Below are 18,937 nucleotides of genomic sequence, written 5' to 3'. Positions count from 1 at the left end.
AACAAGCCCCCATTAACATTGACGGGGCTGTAGTGGAGCGGGTCAAGAGTTTCAAGTTCCTTGGTGTCCACATCACCAACAAACTATCATGGTCCAAACACACCAAGACAGTCGTGAGGTTACGACAACACCTTTTCCCCCAAAGGAGACTGAAAAGATTTGGCATGGGTCCCCAGATCCTCAAGAAGTTCTACAGCTGCAACATCGAGAGCATCCTGATCGGTTGCATCACCACCTGGTATGGCAACTGCTCTGCATCCGACCGTAAGGCGCTACAGAGGGTAGTGCATACGGCCCAGTACATCACTGGGGCCAAGCTTCCTGCCATCCAGGACCTATATACCAGGTGTCAGAGGAAGGCCCAAAGAATTGTCAAAGACTCCAGTCACCCAAGTCATAGACTGTTCTCTCTGCTACCGCACGGCAAGCGGTACCGGAGCGCCAAGTCTAGGTCCAAAAGGATCCTTAACAGCTTCTACCCCCAAGCCATTAGACTGCTGAACAATGAATCAAAATGGCCACCCAGACTATTTACATTGACACCCCCCTTTGTTTTTACACTGCTGCTACTTGCTGTTTATTATCTATGCATAGTCACTTTACAAATGACCTCGAATAACCTGTACCCCCGCACATTGACTCGGTACCGGTACCCCCTGTATATAGCCTCGGTATTGTATTTTATTGTGTTACTTTGAAGTATTTACTTTAGTTTATTTAGTAAATATTTTCTTAACTCTATTTCTTGAACTGCATTGTTGGTTAAGGGCTTGTAAGTAAGCATTTCACGGTAAGGTCCACACCTGTTGTATTCGGCGCATGTGACAAATAAATCTAATTTGATTACATCACTTACCATAACACATACAGTGGTGCATCACTTACAATCACAGATACAGTGTGGGAAATGCAGTTGGCGGACAGACTGTTCAGGGCATTCAATGCTGAATAGGGGTCCTGCAGGTATCCTGGAGCCCAGGAGGCTGCTGTCCCATTGAGTCATCATGTAAAGCACATCTCCCTTCCCTTCCATCAGAAACACCAGTCCAGTAGAACTGCACTGGAAAAGACCTGCCTTGGGGCATTGGAGCCTGCAAGGCAGACGAAGGCCAAAGGTGACAGTTGTAAACTCTTTTTTAAAATCACATTTCTTTGTAGATTCTGTGTTGAACTGATTAGTACAGAGGAGGCTGGTGGGAGGCGCTATAGGACAGGCTCATTATAACGGCAGGAATTGAATGAATGGAACGGAGTCAAACGTGTGATTTCCATATGTTTGATGTGTTTCATACCGTTCCATTTATTCATTCCAGCCATTACAATGAGCCCGTCCTCCTATAGCTCCTCCCACCAACCTCCTCTGGATTAGTGGTAAACATGACCATAGGATAAGGCCATGATAAAGTAGTGGACGTTTCAGTGATCAATTGTTACCTATAAGTAGGTTTGCGGTTATGTGTTGTAAATTCTCTGTCAATCTCAGGAGTTAACATTGTTACACTTGTTGGCACCTGTAACAGAAAAAGGAAGACCAATCAACCCTAGTACATGGGATCAAATACTCTCAGACTAAATTGCTATGGTTGAGATGTGGTTAATCAACTCCCCACAAACATACCTGTACACGCTTCCTACCATTCCCAGACTGCGATTCAAATGCGGTAGTTTTTGTGTGCAAATCCAGTCTTGTTGTGAATTGTACTGTACTAGAGCAACCCATCAGTTTCTCATAGCACATCTTCATCTTGTTATACTCCACAGTGACATCATCTGCATAAGAGAAATGATTCAGGACAAGCATAAGCTTTTAAACGGTAAATTCAGGGTTTTACAACTTGATGTTAGATGGTGGCCAAATCACATGAAATCAACTTCGTATTCGGTTTGATGTTACTTTAAGGTGATTTGACCATTTAATTTTAAGAACAAAAAACACATGCTCAAATGACCGAAATCATTTGGGTTCCTGGATCCTTTCACAGCATTATAAGGCTGCGTTGAGACAATGACTTAGCAAGGACCCAAGCCCAGCTCAGCTAATCCCTACCGTTGTGACGCAGAGTTGTCAAAATGCTTCAGCAAATGTACATTACAACAGGAGCGTCGGTAGACACAATTTAAGTAACCTAATTTATGTCCCTCTAACTGCCCTGAATGCCTCTGCTGATCCTACAGCTATTGTATGCAGTAATCATGTGCCTAAGAACCAGATTTGTACTGTTAGCACTGAGCCGGAGTGCCCGAGGTGGAAGGCCACTGTGTACAGCTCACCCTCCACTAACATAAAGAACATGACCACATCTACTGCTGCTAAGCTTCTCAGTAAAGCAATAAAAACAAGTAAGCATCCCAGAAGAAAAGTGCTCAAAATAGCCTACATTAACATATGTAACTTAAGAAACAAGGTTCATGAAATCAATAATTTGCTAGTAACAGATGACATTCATATTCTGACTATCTCTGAAACTCACTTAGATAATACCTTTGAGGATACAGTGGTAGCAATACAAGGTTATAACATTTACATAAAAGATCGAAATGCCAACGGTGGAGGTGTTGCTGTTTATATTCAGAACCACATTCCTGTTGAAGTAATATGGCTACAGGTTCATCTGCCTCACCTAAAGCTAATTCTGGTGGTAAGCTGCTATAGACCACCAAGTGCTAACAGTCAGTATCTGGATAACGTGTGAAATGCTTGAAAATGTATGTGATAACAATAGAGATGTATACTTTCTGGGTGATTTAAATATTGACTGGCTTTCATCATGCTGCCCACTCAAGAGAAAGCTTCAAACTGTAACCAGTGCCTCCAACCTGGTTCAGGTTATCAGTCAACCTACCAGGGTAGTTACAAACAGTACAATCATTAAATCATCAACATGTATTGATCATATCTTTACTAATGCTGCAGAGATTTGTTTGAAAGCAGTATCCAAATCCATTTGATGTAGTGATCACACTATAGTAGCCATATCTAGGAAAACCAAAGTTCCAAAAGCTGGGCCTAATATTGGGTATAAGAGGTCATACAATAAGTTTTGTAGTGATTCCTATGTTGTTGATGTAAAGAACATATGTTGGTCCGTGGTGTGGAGCAGACAGACAATGCACTTGACGCATTTATGAAATAGCTTATTCCAGTTACTAATAAGCATGCACCCATTAAGAAAATGACTGTAAAAACGGTTAAATCCCTGTGGAAAAATGGTATGGTTGAGAGGGATGAGGCAAAAGGAAAGGCAAATAAGTCTGGCTGCACAACCGATTGGCAAACGTATTGCAAATTGAGAAATCATGTGACTAAACTGAATAAAAAGAAGAAGAAACAACACTATGAAACAAGGATAAATGACATACAGTGGGGGAAAAAAGTATTTAGTCAGCCACCAATTTTGCAAGTTCTCCCACTTAAAAAGATGAGAGAGGCCTGTAATTTTCATCATAGGTACACGTCAACTATGACAGACAAATTGAGGAAAAAAAATCCAGAAAATCACATTTTAGGATTTTGTATGAATTTATTTGCAAATTATGGTGGAAAATAAGTATTTGGTCACCTACAAAGAAGCAAGATTTCTGGCTCTCACAGACCTGTAACTTCTTCTTTAAGAGGCTCCTCTGTCCTCCACTCGTGACCTGTATTAATGGCACCTGTTTGAACTTGTTATCAGTATAAAAGACACCTTTCCACAACCTCAAACAGTCACACTCCAAACTCCACTATGGCCAAGACCAAAGAGCTGTCAAAGGACACCAGAAACAAAATTGTAGACCTGCACCAGGCTGGGAAGACTGAATCTGCAATAGGTAAGCAGCTTGGTTTGAAGATATCAACTGTGGGAGCAATTATTAGGAAATGGAAGACATACAAGACCACTGATAATCTCCCTCGATCTGGGGCTCCACGCAAGATCTCACCCCGTGGGGTCAAAATGATCACAAGAACGGTGAGCAAAAATCCCAGAACCACACGGGGGGACCTAGTGAATGACCTGCAGAGAGCTGGGACCAAAGTAACAAAGCCTACCATCAGTAACACACTATGCCGCCAGGCCCGTCTGAAGTTTGCTAGAGTGCGTTTGGATGATCCAGAAGAGGATTGGGAGAATGTCATATGGTCAGATGAAACCAAAATATAACTTTTTGGTAAAAACTCAACTTGTCGTGTTTGGAGGACAAAGAATGCTGAGTTGCATCCAAAGAACACCATACCTACTGTGAAGCATGGGGGTGGAAACATCATGCTTTGGGGCTGTTTTTCTGCAAAGGGACCAGGACGACTGATCCATGTAAAGGAAAGAATGAATGGGGCCATGTATAATTAGATTTTGAGTGAAAACTTCCTTCCATCAGCAAGGGCATTGAAGATGAAACGTGGCTGGGTCTTTCAGCATGACAATGATCCCAAACACACCGCCCGGGCAACGAAGGAGTGGCTTCGTAAGAAGCATTTCAAGGTCCTGGAGTGGCCTAGCCAGTCTCCAGATCTCAACCCCATAGAAAATCTTTGGAGGGAGTTGAAAGTCTGTGTTGCCCAGCGACAGCCCCAAAACATCACTGCTCTAGAGGATATCTGCATGGAGGAATGGGCCAAAATACCAGCAACAGTGTGTGACTTACAGAAAACATTTGACCTGTGTCATTGCCAACAAAGGGTATATAACAAAGTATTGAGAAACTTTTGTTATTGACCAAATACTTAATTGAATAAATTCATAAAAAATCCTACAATGTGATTTTCTGAATTTTTTTTTCTCAATTTGTCTGTCATAGTTGACGTGTACCTATGATGAAAATTACAGGCCTCTCTGTCACGCTCTGGTTCCGGGACGTTGTTATTGAACCAGGGTGTGTTTGTATTGTTGGGTGTTGTGTGGGTTAGGTTGGGGATAGGGTGTGTTCGTTTTGTTGTGTGCTGTTTGGTTGGGGTGTCTAGGTGGTTGTCTTCCTTGTTTGTATTCATGTGACTCCCAATCGGAGGTAACGAGTGACAGCTGTCGGCTCGTTATCTCTGATTGGGAGCCATATTTAAACTGTGTGGTTTCACCTTGTATTTTGTGGGTTTTTGTTCCTTTCAGTCAGTGTTGCTGTTGGACTTCATTTGAGTCGTCTTTTGTTTTGGATACGTTATTTAATAAAGTCATGTTTCTTGGACACGCTGCGCCTTGGTCCGCTTCCTCTATTTACGACGACCGTGACAGAAAAACCCACCATCAAAGGACCAAGCAGCGTGTCAAGCGGCAACAGGACCCAGCTCCAAAGGCTTCCTGGACATGGGAGGAGATTTTGGACGGAAAGGGGTCCTGGACTTGGGAGGAGATCCTGGATGGGATGGATCGCCGTCCATGGAGCGAAACGGTGGAGAGGCGACGGCGAGAGGAGCAACGGCGTCAGCAGGGCCGTCGTCGGAGGGTCGAGAGGCAACCCCAGAAAGTTTTTTGGGGGGGGGCACATGGCTTGGGCGGCTGGGCAGCAGGAGGCTACCACAGGGCTGACGGAGGCAGAGAAGGGGCGAATTCAAGAGGCAACCAGGTTACGGGGGTCACTGGGCAAAGTAGGGAAAGGAGATGTAGAGGCACGGCGAGTGGTACTGGGGTGTATTACCAGTCCGGTCCGGCCCGTTCCAGTTCCCGGGGTAGAGCCAGTGGTGTGTGCCTCCAGTAGGGTCCGGCCTGTTACGACCCCTCGCACCAAGTGTACGGTGCGCGTCTCCAGCCCGGCTCGGCCTGTTCCGGCCACTCGCACCAGGGATACGGTGCGCGTCGCCAGCCCGGCCCGGCCTGTTCCGGCCACTCGCACCAGGGATACGGTGCGCGTTGCCAGCCCGGCCCGGCCTGTTCCGGCCACTCGCACCAGGGATACGGTGCGCGTCGCCAGCCCGGCCCGGCCTGTTCCGGCCACTCGCACCAGGGATACGGTGCGCGTCGCCAGCCCGGCCCGGCCTGTTCGGCCACTCGCACCAGGGAAACGGTGCGCGTCGCCAGCCCTTTCCCACCAGTGCCTACACCACGCACCAAGCCTCCTGTGTGTTCCCCGAGTCCTGTGCGTCCTGTTGCTGCTCTCCGCACTAGGCGTTATGTGAGTCCCCAGGGTCCAGCATGCCCTGTTCCGGCTCTCCGCACTAGGCGTTATGTGAGTCCCCAGGGTCCAGCATGCCCTGTTCCGGCTCTCCGCACTAGGCCTTATGTGCGTCCCCCAGGGTCCAGCATGCCCTGTTCCTTCTCCCCGCACTAGGCGTTATGTGAGTCCCCAGGGTCCAGCATGCCCTGTTCCGGCTCTCCGCACTAGGCGTTATGTGAGTCCCCAGGGTCCAGCATGCCCTGTTCCGGCTCTCCGCACTAGGCGTTATGTGCGTTCCCAGGGTCCAGCAAGCCCTGTTGCTTCTCTCCGCACTAGCCCTGAGATGCGTGTCCTCAGCCCGGTACCTCCTGTTCCGGCACCACGCACCAGGCCTACGATGCGCCTCAGACGGCCAGAGTCTGCCGTCTGCCCAACGGCGCCTGAACTGTCCGTCTGCCCAACGCCGTCTGAACTGCCCGTCTGCCCAACGGCGCCTGAACTGCCCGTCTGCCCAACGGCGCCTGAACTGCCCGTCTGCCCTATGGCGCCTGAACTGCCCGTCTGCCAAGCGTTGCATAAGCCGCCCGTCTGTACTGAGCCTGCAAAGCCGCCCGTCTGCCATGAGCCTTCAGAGCCGTCCGCCAGACCGGAGCCGCTAGAGCCTTCCGCCAGACAGGAGCCGCTAGAGCCTTTCGCCAGACAGGAGCAGCCAGAGCCTTCCGCCAGACAGGATCAGCCAGAGCCTTCCGCCAGACAGGATCAGCCAGAGCCTTCCGCCAGACAGGATCAGCCAGAGCCTTCCGCCAGACAGGATCAGCCAGAGCCTTCCGCCAGACAGGATCAGCCAGAGCCGTCCGCCAGACAGGATCAGCCAGAGCCGTCAGCCAGCCATGAGCAGCCAGATCCGTCAGCCAGCCATGAGCAGCCAGATCCGTCAGCCAGCCATGAGCAGCCAGATCCGTCAGCCAGCCATGAGCCGTCCAGCCAGGATCCGCCAGAGCCGTCCAGCCAGGATCCGCCAGAGCCGTCCAGCCAGGATCCGCCAGAGCCGTCCAGCCCGGATCCGCCAGCCAGCCAGGATCCGCCAGAGCCAGCCAGCCAGGATCCGCCATTTAGTCAGGTACTGTCCCTTAGCCCGGTGCTGCCCCTTAGCCCGGTGCTGCCCCTTATCCCGGTGCTGCCCCTTATCCCGGTGCTGCCCCTTAGTCCGGTGCTGCCCCTTAGTCCGGTGTTGCCCCTTAGTCCAGGTGGGGTTAGTTGGAGGGTGGTCATTGGGAGGAGGCTACTGAAGCAGGTTGTGACTGTGGTGGGGTGGGGATCACGACCGGGGCCAGAGCCGCCACCGTGGACAGACGCCCACCCAGACCCTCCCCTAGTCCTTATGTTGGTGCGCCCGGGGTTCGCACCTTTAGGGGGGGGTACTGTCACGCTCTGGTTCCGGGACGTTGTTATTGAACCAGGGTGTGTTTGTATTGTTGGGTGTTGTGTGGGTTAGGTTGGGGATAGGGTGTGTTCGTTTTGTTGTGTGCTGTTTGGTTGGGGTGTCTAGGTGGTTGTCTTCCTTGTTTGTATTCATGTGACTCCCAATCGGAGGTAATGAGTGACAGCTGTCGGCTCGTTATCTCTGATTGGGAGCCATATTTAAACTGTGTGGTTTCACCTTGTATTTTGTGGGTTTTTGTTCCTTTCAGTCAGTGTTGCTGTTGGACTTCATTTGAGTCGTCTTTTGTTTTGGATACGTTATTTAATAAAGTCATGTTTCTTGGACACGCTGCGCCTTGGTCCGCTTCCTCTATTTACGACGACCGTGACACTCTCTCATCTTTTTAAGTGGGAGAACTTGCACAATTGGTGGCTGACTAAATACTTTTTTTCCCTACTGTATGTGCCCCAAGGCTTGGAGGGAAGCAAAAGTCATTCCGCTACCTAAGAATAGTAAAGCCCCCTTTACAGGCTCAAATAGCCGACCAATTAGCCTGTTACCAACCCTTAGTAAACTATTGGAAAAAATTGTGTTTGACCAGATACAATGCTATTTTACAGTAAACAAATTGACAACAAACTTTCTGCATACTTATAGAGAAGGACATTCAACAAGCACAGCACTTACACAAATGACTGATGATTGGTTGAGAGAAATTCATGATGAAAAGATTGTGGGGGCTGTTTTGTTTGACTTCAGTGCGGCTTTTGACATTATTGATCATAGTCTGCTGCTGGAAAAATGTATGTGTTATGGCTAAATTTAGCTGACGTTTGTAGTGGCTGTTTAAAGAAAACCAAACATGGATTACAATTTCTCCTGGCCCATAGACTACTTTTAGGGGAAGGAACCATCTAACATCAAGTTGTAAAATCCTGAACTTGTCCTTTAAGTAAAAAGCTATCTAGCTGTTATCCAATATTGGGGTTTCTTTAGTCATTTTATGCAGAAATGTTGTGTTGTTGTCTTACTTTATTATAACCCAAAAGATAAAGGTTTATTACTCATTTGTTTACAAACAACAAGATTGTAAGTAATGTGAGTGATGTATAGCTTCAAAACATGTACTTATGACACAAGCTAAATGCAGCTCAAGATAATGTGGACATGGTTTCCAGACTTGTTCTGATGAGTACTTGACTTGACTTTAACTATATTGGAATAGGTAAAGCATTTGGTCTGTTTCATTTACCTGGGAGGAATGAGCTGTTGGGGGTCTTGAGTGAGAGATCCATTGATTCTTGTAGTTTACACTTCAGCTGCATCACGATGTGTTCCTAATGTAGGACAGAAAATATTATTTAGTCCACTCTCACACTAAGTGATGATTGTACTTTACCACAACCAAGTCTAAATGCTGTGCACCAGGTGTTCATAAACTAAGTGCTTCTTAAGTGTATTTTGGTTTGCTTTCAAGCCGCCAATATTTGAATTCCGCAAGCGCTATCATAATTGCTATGGTGATCTGTGGAAACATGCAGATCCCATAAGAAGTACTAACCTACACCCATCTGAAAATGCACTCCTAACCTGCTGTGTGAAAGAAGCATGACAATAGCAACAGCACTTGAGTACATTTACCTTTAGCAAACATCAATCCATCTGCTGTGTAAACTGAAGGGTTGTTACTAGGGGTGTAACGATTCGTTTTAACAACGATTCGATTTGTATCACGATTTGTGGTTGTCGATACGATTCAAGGACGATATTGGTTCATTTAGAACGATACGATCCGAAACGATTCAGTGACTTGAAATCGATTCAGTAACCTTTTAGCCAAAAATTCAACCAGTGTGACTGAAATAAATACCTGGATACTGGACAGTGCAGGTGAAGTTTCCTAGATTCCTGTTTCTTGTAAGGACCGCAATGGTGGCTTGATAATTTCTCGCTCGTCGGCTTCTCCTCTGTCGTCCGCCATGCTATGTTTTGTTGTCTTTGCGCCTTTGCGCTGCTGCTGGCGCGGGGCGATGACGTCACGGATAGGCAGACTGAATCGAGTAATGTTTAAAGCCTTTATCATTAAAAGTGCTAAGAAAAAACATCCATATAAAGTCTGACGTGCTTAAATCCAATGGGTTATTTCCTAGTATCGATACAATCGATTTATTACATTTTAAAACGATGTTAGATTGATATATGTTGTCCAAAAGGCCAACTCGCCGAGCACAGATCGATGTAGTTGGATCATAGGAATATAAATCGATACATCGATGTAGTAGATGGATCGTTACACCCCTAGTTGTTACATATACAGACATTGCACAACTGTACTTCATTTGAATGCTAACATACCAAATGCTGCTATTCATGGCGATATGGGCTAGAAAACTACAGTTGAAGTCGTAAGTTTACATACACTTAGGTTGGAGTAATTAAAACTCTTTTTTCAACTACTCCACAAATTTCTTGTTAACAAACTATCGTTTTTGCAAGTCGGTTAGGACATCTACTTTGTGCATGACACAGGTAATTTTTCCAACAATTGTTTACAGAAAGATTATTTCACTTATAATTCACTGTATCACAATTCCAGTGGGTCAGAAGTTTACATACACTAAGTTGACTGTGCCTTTAAACTGCTTGGAAAATTCCAGAAAATGATGTCATGGCTTTAGAAGCTTCTGCTAGGCTAATTTACATAATTTAAGTCAATTGGAGGTGTACCTGTGGATGTATTTCAAGGCCTACCTTCAAACTCAGTGCCTCTTTGCTTGACATCATGGGAAAATGAAAAGAAATCAGCCAAGACCTCAGAAAAAAAATTGTAGACCTCCACAAGTCTGGTTCATCCCTGGGAGCAATTTCCAAATGCCTGAAGGTACCACGTTCATCTGTACAAACAATAGTACACAAGTATAAACACCATGGGACCACGCAGCCGTCATACCGCTCAGGAAGGAGACGTGTTCTGTCTCCTAGAGATGAACGTACTTTGGTGCGGAAAGTGCAAATCAATCCCAGAACAACAGCAAAGGACCTTGTGAAGATGCTGGAGGAAACACGTACAAAAGTATTTATATCCACAGTAAAACGAGTCCTATATCGACATAACCTGAAAGGCCACTCAGCAAGGAAGAAGCCACAGCTCCAAAACCGCCATAAAAAATCCAGACTACGGTTTGCAACTGCACTAAGAGACAAAGATCATACTTTTTGGAGAAATGTCCTCTGGTCTGATGACACAAAAATAGAACTGTTATCGTTATGTTTGGAGGAAAAACGGGGACTTGCAAGCCGGAGAACACCATCCCAACCGTGAAGCACGGGGGTGGCAGCATCATGCTGTGGGGGTGCTTTGCTGCAGAAGGGACTGGTGCACTTCATAAAATAGATGGCATCATGAGGAAGGAAAATTATGTGGATATATTGAAGCAACATCTCAAGACATCAGTCAAGAAGTTAAAGCTTGGTCGCAAATGGGTCTTCCAAATGGACAATGACCCCAAGCATACTTCCAAAGTTGTGGCAAAATGGCTTAAGGACAACAAAGACAAGGTATTGGAGTGGCCATCACAAAGCCCTGACCTCAATCCTATATTTGTGGGCAGAACTGAAAAAGCATGTGCGAGCAAGGAGGCCTACAAACCTGACTCAGTTACACCAGCTCTGTCAGGAGGAATGGGCCAAAATTCACCCAACTTATTGTGGGAAGCTTTGGAAGGCTACCCGAAACATTTGACCCAAGTTAAACAATTTAATGTCAATGCTATCAAATACTAATTGAGTGTATGTAAACTTCTGACCCACTGGGAATGTGATGAAAGAAATAAAAGCTGAAATAAATCATTCTCTCTACTATTATTCTGACATTTCACATTCTAAAAATAAAGTGGTGATTCTAAGTGACCTAAAATAGGGAATTTTTACTAGGATGAAATGTCAGGAATTGTGAAAAACTGAGTTTAAATGTATTTGGCTAAGGTGTATGTAAACTTCCGACTTCAACTGTATATGGCTATGTATTTCTTTTAAATTTGCAGAGATTTTGCAGTATGTCAAATGAAAGTCTATGTAAATGTCAATTTTTATGGGATTGTGATGTTGCTACTACAAATAATATGTTTTATATACCATGCCAAATCCTTTTTAAACTCCATCCATATGATTTAGTTAACTGATATAGACAGGGTATTCTAGAAATGACCGTAATGCTTTTGAATCAGCACTTTTAGAGAGCATTGAACTAAAGTGGTACCAACTAATAAACAAACCTAAAGTAACAAACTGCACACCTGCTGCCTTTTTAAATGCACTTTTGGGACAGAACCCTATGTACGTACTGTTTTATCCAAGCAATATCAAAGCTCTTTTGCCAAAGTTAGATGTGGAGTGGCCCCTCTCTCAATTGAGACTGGTCGATACAAAACACTCCCCTAGATAAACGTGTATGTACTTTTTGTAACGATGGTTTCCTTTGAAACTGAAGCTCATGCATTATTTTACTGTGGGTTATACAACAAAAGTAGGGATTATCTACATAAACTATGTGAACTTTAATCAGGTAACAATAATGTAAATGCCTGCGCCAAAGCCTGTCATCCTATCCTCCAATGAAGACGTTTATTTTTAAGTGCCTAATTGTCCTTTTTTAACGCATTTATTACACATCTATAAGCATTTCATGAACGTGTTATAACTGGCCCCAACCGCATTATTAAAGGTTAATGAAATGTATTCATAGCATATCTATAGCGCATTCATGTCATGCTATGCGAGAGCTCATATTTTGGTATCTTAATAGATGCATTATTACAATGACAAAGTAGCTACAGCATTATGGCTGTTCTCAAAGTGTTCTTCTGCCATACCAGTGCTAGTGAATAGGCCAAAAGGCCAAACCATTTTTAGAAAATTATGCTGATATTTATTTTTATAAGGCCTGTACCAGCCCCATTTCCCCCACCGGCCTGTGACTTACCTTTTCTTCTTCTCACTGAGGTCAATGGTGCATGAAGATCCCCACACGGTTGAATCCCTAGAGTAAATTTTACGGATGAAATTGTGTAGTTGAGGCTCATATTTTGATGCTTTCTTAACTCATTAACAGCCCTCCTCCACATCACAATTAAGTTGGTCATACTGGTCTATAACGCACACATGAAAGGTCTATGTATGAATTATTTCCCGTCTTAGTAAAGTAAAATCTATTTTCCAATTTATAAAGGATTTATAAACATGCCTAAATTATCAAAAAGAACACGGACACAAAACAGAACGTCAGACATTGAATCAATAAATAATGTTAATATCTTCAGCTGTGCGTTATGGGAAGAAGAAGAAAAATTATCGGCCTCAGCTACAATTATTTGAATAATTCAATGGATGTTTAGTGCACAAATGTGATGACTAAAGTGTCTTATTAGGAATGTTCAAATCTGACTTCTCTATGAGGCCGTGTATGGAAATAGTCTTTCTGGGCCGGGCGTCAGTTAAACTGCAATACCGAAGCAAAACTGAAGGAGAAGTCGAAACCTTGCTTCTACACCAGAACCCTGGCCCCTTGGCACAACCACAGGAGGAGTGCGTGAGAGGCGAAAGGTCAATGAAATGTCACTTCCTGGTGACCTCTCGCTTCCGCAAAAAGTTTCAAAAAAAGGAATTAAACATTAAGTTAACCTTTTTGTTCACTATTTCATGACTGAAAGTTAAAGTTTGTACATAAAAAAAGCTAATAAGAAGCCAGAAGAACGCTGGGCTGTCACCTAGGTTGAAGACACTAAGGCAAAGACAGTACAGTATGAAGATAGGAAGAAACTGCTTCTCCAATAGAAATCCCCGATCACACTTGTATGCAAAATCATGGCAACGTTGTCTAGCTAAGCTCATGCGTAGAAACACGTCATTGGGTCTAACAGTCGACTCGTGCCAAACTGCGTATTTGCAGGCCGTCAAATGAAAGACATCTTCGATATAAAGTAGTTTTTGACAAAAATGAAAACGTTTCAATTTGTCACTTTCACGATAATCCTGTCTACTGCGTCTTTTTTTATATAACGTTGGACTGCTCTCAACAACACTGCTGCCCTGAATTTCAGCAGGCGCTATCGACAAAGAAAGTTGTGATGGACTACTACTAAGGTCAGTGTGAACCGGAGTGACTTGACAACGTGGGCCAAACAAAATGTAACCACAAACAAAACTTAGTTAAATGGCTGCCGTGAAGCTTTCATCCATGTATACGGGTAAGGGTCTAGCTACATTTTCATATATTATAGATATATTTTTGCTGTTGCTACTATGCAAATATGCAAGTGTAACCGGTGTGAAATCGGAGACGTCACTCGCTCTGAGTCCTTGAAGAAGTTGTTTCCCATGCTCTGCAAGGACCGCAGCTTTTGTGGAGTGATAGGTAACGATGCTTAGAGGGTGACTGTAGGCAATGTGTGCAGAGTGTCCCTGGTTCAAGCCCAGTTTGGGACGAGGAGAGGGATGGAAGCAACACTGTTACACAAGTAACCATTTTACTGTACCGTTTACACCTTCTGTATCCTGTGCATGTGAAAAATACACTTTGATTTTACACTTTTGATATAGTAGTGTTTACAAGAGACGGTAATGTGAAGAACATGACCTGCACCAAAGTCAGATTAGGATACAGGATATTTTTACAACTACTTTTTTCTACTACTTTCACAACATTTAGTTTTAATCTTTGGTTGTTGACTACACTACTCACTATGTTTAGCACATGGCCTCACATGTGAATCCTTAAAGAGATGGGTCGGGCTAAGGCTTAAGAGGGTGTGAACGATGCTGAATGGGTGTTGACAAAGTAGAGTTGAGCTCTCCAGTAAGCGCACCAAAACATTCAAAAGCCATTAATTCTGCTTTGAAAGTTGATACTTTCCCATTGTTCCTCAACTACAGTGTGTGACATACAATTTTCTAGCTCTGAGTCTCTACTTCTATCCAATGTAAAAAACACAATTTCAAATGTTGCTCGGTAAGACCGAATCAAGGCGGTGAGTCACATCTTGTAGAATTTCATATTTTTATATACAGTACCAGTCAAAAGTTTAGTCACACCTACACATTCCAGGGTTTTTCTTAATTTTTTACAATTTTCTACATTGTAGAATAATAGTGAAGACATTAAAACTATGAAATAACACATATGGAATCATGTAGTAACCAAAAAAGTGTTAAACATAATTTTACATTCTTCAAAGTAGCCACCCTTTGCCTTGATGACAGCTTTGCACACTGTTGGCATTCTCTCAAACAGCTTCATGAGGTAGTCACCTGGAATGCATTTCAATTAACAGGTGTGCCTTTTTAAAAGTTAATTTGTGGAATTGCGTTTGAGCCAATCAGTTGTGTTATGACAAGGTAGGGGGGGAATACAGAAGATAGCCATATTTGGTAAAAGACCAAGTCAATATTATGGCAAGAACAGCTCAAATAAGCATAGTTACATCTGCTGCAGAGGATAAGTTCATTAGAGTTACCAGCTTCAGAAATTGCAGCCCAAATAAATGCTTCAGAGTTCAAGTAACAGACACATCTCAACATCAACTGTTCAGAGGAGACTGTGTTAATCAGGCCTTCATGGTCAAATTGCTGCAAAGAAACCACTAATAAAAGGACACCAATAAGAAGAAGAGATTTGCTTGGGCTAAGAAACACGAGCAATGGACATTAGACCAGTGGAAATCTGTCCTTTGGTCTGATGAGTCCAAATTTGAGATTTTTGGTTCCAACTGCCATCTTTGTGAGATTCAGAGTAGCTGAACAAATGATCTCTGCATGTGTGGTTCCCACCGTGAAGCATGGAGGAGGAGGTGTGATGTGTGGGGGTAATTTGCTGGTGACACTGTCAGTGATTTATTTAGAATTCAAGGCAAACTTAACCAGCATGGTTACCACAGCATTCTGCAGCGATACGCCATCCCATCTGGTTTGCTCTTAGTGGGACTATCATTTGTTTTTTAACAGGACAAAGACCCAACACACCTCCAGGCTGTGTAAGGGCTATTTGACCAAGAAGGAGAGTGATGGAGTGCTGCATCAGATGACCTGGCCTCCACAATCACCCGACCTCAACCCAATTGAGATGGTTTGGGATGAGTTGGACCGCAGAGTGAAGGAAAAGCAGCCAACAAGTGCTCAGCATATGTGGGAACTCCTTCAAGACTGTTGGAAAAGCATTCCAGGTGAAGCTGGTTGAGAGAATGCCAAGAGTTTGCAAAGCTGTCATCAAGGCAAAGGGCGGCTACTTTGAAGAATGTAAAATCAAAAATATATTTTGATTTGGTTATCACTTTTTTGGTTACTACATGATTTCATGTGTTATTTCATAGTTTTGATGTCTTCACTATTATTCTACAATGTAGGAAATTGTAAAAATAAAGAAAAACCCTTGAATGAGTAGGTGTGTCCAAACTGTTGACTGGTACTGTATTTGTGGTGTTCATTTAACGTTAGGGTTAGGCATAAGCTAAGCAGTGTGATTGAGGTTAGGGTTGAAGTTAGGGTTAGGTTTAAAATCAGATTTTAAGAAGATAAATGGTAGAAAATAGGCGGGTTTATGACTTTGTGGAAAATAGTGACGACCTTTGAAGATCGTATGTTTTGAATCTAGGCCGTCACCCGGAATCTGTCCGTATTCTTTTTGATAAGGCATATTTATAAATGCTTTATGCATGAGAAAATAGATATGACTGTACATTAACTGCATAAAATTCATACACAGATCTTTATTGTTGGTATTATAGATCTGAGTGGCAAACTGCAGAGTTAATTACCATGAAATGCTTAGCTATAAATGCTTTATGAATGGGAAAATAGATTTTACTTTACTTTGACTGCATACATAGACCCTTAATGTGTGCGTTATAGAACAGTATGACCAACTTCATTGTGATGTGGAGGCCTGTTAATGAGTTATGTTATGACCCTCAACTACACAATTTGATCCATAAAATGTACCCTAGGGATTCAACCCTGTTGGGATCTTCATGCACCATTGACCTCAGTGAGAGGAAGAAGAAGGTAAGTAATGGCTATAGCGGCCGTTGGGAGAAATGGGGCTGGTACATGCTACATATCAGCATCATTTTCAATACGTGGTCTCTAACACTGGTATGGCAGAAGCACACGTTTGAGAACAGCCATAATGATGACACTAGGCTGTCATTGTAATGTTGCTTTTATTAAGATACTGTACCTAAATATCAGCTTTTGCATAGTATGACACGAATGTGCTATATATATATGATATTAATATATTTCATTAATCTTTATTGATGCGGTTGGGACCTGTGATAACAAGTTTGTGAAATGCTTATAGATCTGTAATAAATGCATTATCGATATGTAGTCCAAGTAAATCTTTACTCTTTTATTATTTGTTTTTATGCATACATCTGTATAGATGATGTAATTATAGTATTATAGATTAAGCCTGTACCATGTTTGACCATGATTGTTTTTAGTGCCTCGAAACTCAATTCCAGTGGTCCACAATGTGTTATTATACTTTTATATCAGTATTTTGTATTATTGTATCATTGTTGAGTGTCACCTAAATGCATTTTTCGAACTCTAACTCTACTGTACAATGTTTCAAACCTTCAGGTTGGTTAAACGAACCAGCATATCTTCCTTGGCCTTCTGGAAAATGTTGTTATTCTTCATGTGATAGTGTAGCTCATCTTTCATCCTTTTTAGAGAATCTTTTCCTGTATACTCTGATGCCCCTAAAACACAGTCATCATATTGTTTCCATAACCATTGTATGACTTCATCTGCTATTAATACATTCTAAATATGTTTGAAAACTTGTTACTTCCCAAATATCATTATAATTTTCATAACTAGGCCACAACACTTTAACTCAGCTAAAACATTTTCATTTTAAGACTTACTTATATAGCATCGATGCATGGTGTCCTTGATTGACTCGGATAGAGTGGAGTAGATTATTTTCTTTTTCTCGCGGAGGTCACAGATTAGTTTTGCCTTCAACTCAGTTTCCTTTCAGATAGAAACTAAATTAAGTGGTTTCCTTAATATTTCAATGTTGCATTTCCTGATTTAGTTTCAAAAAGGCACTCGCACATCTGAGCTATCTTATACAGTGGCTTGCGAAAGTATTCAACCTCCCTTGGCATTTTTCCTATTTTGTTGCCTAACAACCTGGAATTAAAATGGATTTTGGGGTGGTTTGTATCATTTGATTTACACAACATGCCTACCACTTTGAAGATGCAAAATCTTCAAATATTACCAAAGTCAATAATTTGTAGAGCCACCTTTTGCAGCAATTACAGCTGCAAGTCTCTTGGGGTCTCTATAAACTTGGCACATCTAGCCACTGGGATTTTTGCCCATTCTTCAAGGCAAAACTGCTCCAGCTCCTTCAAGTTGGATGAGTTCCGCTGGTGTACAGCAATCTTTAAGTCATACCACAGATTCTCAATTGGATTGAGGTCTGGGCTTTGACTAGGCCATTCCAAGACATTTAAATGTTTCCCCTTAAACCACTCTAGTGTTGCTTTAGCAGTATGCTTAGGGTCATTGTCCTGCTGGAAGGTGAACCTCCGTCCCAGTCTCAAATCTCTGGAAGACTGAAACAGGTTTCCCTCAAGAATTTCCCTGTATTTAGCTCCATCCATAACGCTTTCAATTCTGACCAGTTTCCCAGTCCCTGCCGATGAAAAACATCCCAACAGCATGATGCTGCCACCACCATGCTTCACTGTGGGGATCACTGTGGGGATTATGTTCTCGGGGTGATGAGAGGTGTTGGGTTTGCCCAATTTTAGTCTCATCTGACCAGAGTACCTTCTTCCATATGTTTGGGGAGTCTCCCGCATACCTTTTGGCGAACACCAAACGTGTTTGCTTATTTTCTTCTTTAAGCAATGGCTTTTTCCTTGCCACTCTTCTGTAAAGCCCAGCTCTGTGTGCGGCTTAAAGTGGTCCTATGGACAGAAACTCCAATCTCCGCTGTGGAGCTTTGCAGCCCTTCAGGGTTATCTTTGGTCTCTTTGTTGCCTCTCTGATTAATGCCCTCCTTGCCTGGTCCGTGAGTTTTGGTGGGCGGCCCTCTCTTGGCAGGTTTGTTGTGGTGCCATATTCTTTTAATTTTTTAATAATGGATTTAATGGTGCTCCGTGGGATGGTCAAAGTGTCTGATATTTTTTATAACCCAACCCTGATCTGTACTTCTCCACAACTTTGTCCCTGACCTGTTTGGAGAGCTCCTTGGTCTTCATGGTGCCACTTGCTTGGTGGTGCCCCTTGCTTAGTGGTGTTGCAGACTCTGGGGCCTTTTAGAACAGGTGTATATATATACACTGAGATTGCACACAGGTGGACTTTATTTGACTAATTATGTGACTTCTGAAGTTAATTGGTTTCACCAGATCTTATTTAAGGGCTTCA

General features: G+C 43.2%; 1 long non-coding RNA gene across 1 annotated transcript; it reads right to left on the bottom strand.

Moving 5' to 3' along the window:
• Window positions 1–894: 894 nt before the first annotated feature.
• Window positions 895–1,668, bottom strand: LOC121560130. The gene is made up of 3 exons (XR_005998892.2): window positions 1,619–1,668; window positions 1,435–1,511; window positions 895–1,091 (listed from the first exon to the last, which is right to left on the bottom strand). It is a non-coding gene; the product is annotated as an uncharacterized LOC121560130 (long non-coding RNA).
• Between the last annotated feature and the right edge of the window lie 17,269 nt (window positions 1,669–18,937).

This window comes from Coregonus clupeaformis, chromosome 35, assembly GCF_020615455.1.
Source record: "Coregonus clupeaformis isolate EN_2021a chromosome 35, ASM2061545v1, whole genome shotgun sequence".
NCBI classification, from domain to species: Eukaryota; Metazoa; Chordata; class Actinopteri; order Salmoniformes; family Salmonidae; genus Coregonus; species Coregonus clupeaformis.
The sequence above is the reverse complement of the archived record's forward strand: the minus strand, read 5'-3'. Positions and strand labels throughout refer to the sequence as shown.